Raw genomic sequence first — 6,000 nt, 5'->3', positions numbered from 1 at the left:
ATGATTTCAACTGGATCAATCATATTAAAGGGAAAAAGCTCCCATTTCATGCTTAGGAGAGTACTTTTTCAATGTTAACAATTTCAGTAAGAAATGATTATTTTTTTTGCTATTAGATTAAGAGATCCATTAACATTGAAGTCCTTGCATAACCCAGCTACTTTTTCTTCCCTAAAGTTTCTTAATACACATATAGACAAAAATACAAAGTAGTGGAAAGCATGTGACTGTGGTCTTGCTGTAATACGGATGACATAGGAAGAGCTTCCTCAAATAGGGAGGTAACATTTGTGTCTTCCTGTAAATGTAACCTGAGCTGTCCTCATGTATGACTGTAGAGATTGCATTAATGGCTTGACTCTTCACTTCTTCCTGTGTTCACCAATTTTGCCATGTGATTTTAAATTTCTACCCAAGTGGAAGTATATTTCTTCACCCCTTGATTCCGGGTTTCGTCATATGACCTTCTTCGCCAATAAAATGAAGTGGAATTGATGGGTGGGCCAGCCTTGCATTTTTCTGCTTGCCCTCTTATTTCCCTGCTGTAAAAAGAGCCAGCTGGGTTACCCTGCTTATCTCAGGAGAAAGATGGGAAACTTATGGAACAGAGGCATTCCCAGCTGAACCCAGCTAACTTCCCTCCAGTTTCAGATTCCTGAGTCATTCTAACTACAGTAGTATCGTAGAACCATCCAGCAGATCCCAATTTAGATCATTCAACTCTCACACAATTTTTGAGAATAAATGTTGCTTAAAGCTGCTGAGTTTTGGTGTGATTTGTTGTTGAGAATCAGTGTAGCAATAGCTGATTGATACACTGCACTTCTTGGAATTTTCATGGAAATGATAGGGGAAAGAGTAAGAGAAAGGTGGAGACTTTTGGAGAGTTTTCTCTTCCTAGAAGCTTTTGACAAAACAGCATAGACATTTTTCTTTATCAGTATATGTAGCACTACCATGCTAGTTCTAGAATGCTGGTAGTTTCTTTACTAAATTTTAAAAAGTCACAATACAAAGAAAAGATAAACATAAACTGGAAAAAGATAGTAACATTATGACAAGCAAAGTTCTGTTATCCTTAACATCCGGAGTCTTGCAAGTCAGCAAGCAAAAGATGAAGGGTCTAAGAAGAAAATGTTTTTTTTCTTTTTACATTAAAATAATTTTTTAATGGCTTTGTTAGTATTCCATAGTATGAATATAATACAATTTATTGAGATTTACAATTCTTCTTTGTTATAAGAAGTAATATATAGATATTTTATACATAGAATTTCTAGGTATACACATTAAAGTTTTTGTTATATATTTCCAAATTGTCCTCTTAAAAGTATGTACTAGTTTACATTCTTATTAATGGTATATGAGAAAGCCCATTTTCCTATGCCCTCCTCAGCATTGAAGTTTAGTGATCTTTTTAATTTTTACAATTTAATGGGCAAAGCATTTATCTCGTTAATTTCATCAGCATTGTTGATTCTGAATGAGACTGAGAATATTTTCCTATTTTTAAGTTTGTTTTATTTCTTCTGTGAGTCTTCTGTTAACGTGCTTTGTTCATTTCCTTGTTGGACTCTTCATCTTTTGCTGCTGATTTATAAGACTCTGGGGTCTTATAAGGACAACACAACTTTGCTTGTCATAGTATTACTGTCTTTCTCCAGCTTATTTTTATCTTTTCTTTTTGTCATGACTTTTAAAATTTAGTAAAGAAATTACCAGTATTCTAAATTGTATCTAGTCAACAGTCTTTTCCTTTTATGGCTTTTAGGTTTTACATTTTATCTAGAAATGCTTTTTACATCCAAAAAATATAAAATGATTCACCCATGTCTTCTAGCATTTGTTTTTATTTTTAAACATTATTTATATCTTTGATTTATATGGAATTTATTTTGAAATAAGAAGTCAATTACCTTTCTTCTTTGCTTGCAAATGGCAAGTGTGTTATTCCAATCTTATTTGTTAAATAATCCCCTTTAATCCTACTGATTAGAAATGGATGAAATTTTTGTACTTACATAGATTTGTATTCACAGATTCTCTGTTTTATACCATTGATTGATCTGTCAATTCCTGCTGAATCAAATTTTAGAACCACTTGTATGGTTAGTCGCTTCACGATGCTTTTCTTCTCTGAAATTGTGCAGGCTATTCTCCAACGTTTATTTCTCTGCATGATATTTAGAATAACAGTGTATGCACAGAAGAGCATCTGGAAGCCTAAATATCAGTTATTAAATATGATTATTCCTGAAGAGTGTGATGAGAGAGTAGCATCTTCAACTTGTTACATTACATGTCTATCTTTTTTTAATTTAAAGGCACAGGCAAATATTAGTTTAGCTGTAAAGATTCAACAAAAATTTTAAAAAATAAACAAACATGAAAATATTGCAAGCAGAGAAAGTATCTGTGTCTTGTAGTGTTTTTTTTTACTTGATTCCCTTGTATTTTCCATGTATACAATAATTTTATCTGCCAATAATGATGATTTAATTTTCTCCTATTCAATATTTATGCTTTTTACTTTGTTTTCTTGTTTAATTGCATTTCTTAGAATTTCTAGAACCATGTTAAATGAAGTGACAGTAGACTTTGTTTTGTTTATCCTTCAGTATAATGGAGTACTTTCAAAATTTCACCATTGAGCATGACCCTAGCTTAAATGCTCTTACTATTTTATTAAACTTTTTTATTTGAAAAAATAAAGCTTTAAGTATCATTCAATTCTACACTGGCAACTTCACACTTAAATTCATGAAAGTTTATAAACATGTAAAAAACAGGTTTAACAGTCTTATACTATAGCATTCACTGATGCTCTAATTAAATTAATGATTTCTTAGGCTCTAAAAGTTATATTTCAGTCTATCAGCAGATAAGCTTAATAGTAAAACATTTTCTGATTATTCTGCATTTTTGTCTAACGACTAATGCAGTTAAAACTTTGCAGGTACTAATTTGTCATAAAAAAGAGAGTCCTTTTCAGTCTCTATAAGTTCTCTACCCCTTCTTTATGAAAAATCTTTACTTGGGGTAAAGGCAAATTGGTTCTAATAATTTACTGTTGAGAGACCCTCCAGATGAACTCAAGTGTTTCAGCACAATTCAGTATTTAAGCTTTATTTTTCAACCCTCAGGGGCTGTGCATATTGTTTGCTTCACTGCTTTTACTAGTGAGTCTTGAGAAGTGTGAATGATTCCTTGAACCCAATAGGTTTTGTGCATCGTCTGAACAGCTGTGTCATTGCAAGCTACACACAAATGCCCACATAAATGTCACAAGCCATTAAAATTCAGAAATTAGGGTAGACTTTCATATGAATCTAAAATAAACTAAATAGCTGAGAAAACAAAATTAAATATCTATATTTATTAGATAAATAAAGCTTTGGAAAATTTTCTTTTCACTTCACCCCACCCTATTGTTCCCCCACTTCTGTGGTTACAGTGGTTAAAAGGACAGCTGCGGAGGCAACTGTGTATGGGGAATGCAACTGACTTCTCACACATGGCTGTCCAGATGTGCTCCCCTCTCAGGGACGTGGTGCCTGCTTCTGTCTAAACAATGTGGCTTGGCATCCTTTTATCTTTAACAGTGATGAGGAAACAAGTTGACTAATACAACATCATTTCCTAAATGTTTATTCATTCTTTGATTCATTCATTCAACATTTATGAGGGAATGCCTACAAAATTTTAGGTATATTGTTTAGCAAGAGATGCTTAAAAGCCCCCAGAAGAGTCAAACAAATCAAGTAATTACAAATCACTGTGGTGACAACAGAAATAAGCAAGGTACTATTAGAAATGCACACAGGAGTCATATTCTGGCCTGTAAGAGGATGTTTTCCCAGAAGAGGCAATGCCTGTGGCTAGTCTTGAGGGACTGGTGTGAATTATCTAGACAATGGGGGTACTAAGTGCAAAGGCTGGCGATTGAGACCAGGGGCTGAGAGTGGTGGCAAGAGGTGAAGAAAGAGCCAGCTTCATTTGCAAAACAAGGAAATAAAGTATTCTTTAAAAAGTCAAAAAAAAAGAAAAAAGAAAAGTAAGCTGAGCAATCCCTGTCTCCCACAGAAGTGTCCCACATCCTAATAACGAAAACATATAAATATGTTACTTCAATAACCAAAGGGACTTTGTAGATGTGATTATGTTAAGATCTCCAGATGGACAGATGAGCCTTGATTATCCAGGTGGACCCAGTGTAATCACAAGGAATCTTATAAGAAGAAGGCATTGTGATGATAGAAACAGAGGATGAAATAATCCATTTCAAAGACAGAGGAAGGGGCTAGGAGCTGTGGGATTGGGAATACAGGTGGCCTCCGGTAGACAAGGAAAGCTGGAAAATAGATTTTCCCTACAGGCTTCAGAAGTATCACAGCCTGGCTGACACCTGGATTTTTGCCCCAGTAGGCTCATTTTGGACTTCTGACGCCTGATCTGCAGGAGAGTAAATAAATTTGTGTTGCGTAAGCCACCAAATTTGTGATAATCTATTAAAGTAGCCACAAGGAAGTAATATACGAGGTCATCAAGAACCTTCCATGCTGTGTGTGTTCGTTCTTGCATTACTATAAAGAAATACCTGGGATTGGATAATTTATAAAGAGGTTTAGTCGGATCATGGTTCTGCAGGCTTTACAGGAAGCATGGTGCTAACATCTGCTTGGCTTCTGAGTGTGGGGCTGTTTTAGAGGGACTTCCTGGGATCTCCGGTTTTCCCGCCTCAGGCGGCTAGGGGCCAGGTAGAGCTCTTTGCCGCCCACAAGCCAGGTAGGTCTCTTTGTCTCAGAATTTCCTGTGCTGGCTCTTGGAGGAGGGGGCTCTGTGACTCAGGGCTATAAAACAAGTAGCTAATCCGATAACGGAGTTGAAGATCAATCCAGAGGAAGTTTGGAAAAACTCCTCTCATTGGACAAGAACATGAATGGGGTGGGAATAACTCAAGAGTTAAAACTCCAGCCACCCCTGCCTGAACGGATTCCTCTCTGGATCCCCTCCCACACAAGCCTGGGAGCCGTCCTTTCACTTTGCCTAATAAACTGCACTTTGCCTACTCTTTGGGTCCACAAGTTTTATTCCAGCTGTAAAAACTCACTGTACCTCTGAGGGCCCTTTCTCCATTCTTCGGGTTTAAGAAGGCCAAGAACCTAAGCTCAAACTGCAGCACTGGCTTACACTTCCCTGGTGGTCTAGTGGTTAGAATTCAGCGCTGTCACTGCCGCAGCCAGACTCTGGCTCAGGTTTTACTACTCTGGTAACATGAGGAAGCCTCAGGAAACTTACAATTATGGTGGAAGGCAACAATCATGGTGGAAGGCAAAAGGGGAGTCACATGGTGAAAGCAGGAGCAAGGATGCAGGGAGGGGCCACACAGTTTTAGACGACCAGATCTTGTGAGACCTCACTTACTCTTGAGAGGACACCACCAAAGGGATGGTGCTTTCACCAGAGTCCACCTCCAATACTGGGGATTACATTTTATTATGAGATTTGAATGGGGACAAGAATCTAAGCTATGTCACGTGCCATGTTGGAAAGCCACTAAAGGATTTTAGTTAGGAAGTAGCTTGATCAGATTTCCTCTTTAGAAAGATACTCCCAGTGGGGGTGGGGGATGTGACAGCCAGTCCAGTTCTTGGACTCCCCAGCCTCCAGAACTGTGAGAAATAGATTTCTGTTATCAGTTATAAGTTACCCAGTCTATGGCATTTTGTATAGCAGCCCAGATGGACTATGATGTAATAAATGTGTGGTGAATGAATATACAGCCAGCTGTTTTAAATTAAAGTGAAATGTCCAAGGTAAATATATGTTCTTTTCTTCTCTCTCTTTTTTTTTTTTTTTGAGATGGAGTCTCACGCTGTTGCCCAAGGTGGAGTGCAGTGTCATGACCTCAGCTCACTGCAACCTCTGCCTCCTGGGTTTAAGCAATTCTCCTGCCTCAGCCTCCCCAAGTAGGTGGAATTACAGGCATGCTTTGCCATG

This window comes from Aotus nancymaae, unplaced genomic scaffold (assembly GCF_030222135.1).
Source record: "Aotus nancymaae isolate 86718 unplaced genomic scaffold, 86718_ANA_hifiasm-v0.15.2.pri h1tg000014l, whole genome shotgun sequence".
NCBI classification, from domain to species: Eukaryota; Metazoa; Chordata; class Mammalia; order Primates; family Aotidae; genus Aotus; species Aotus nancymaae.
The sequence above is the reverse complement of the archived record's forward strand: the minus strand, read 5'-3'. Positions refer to the sequence as shown.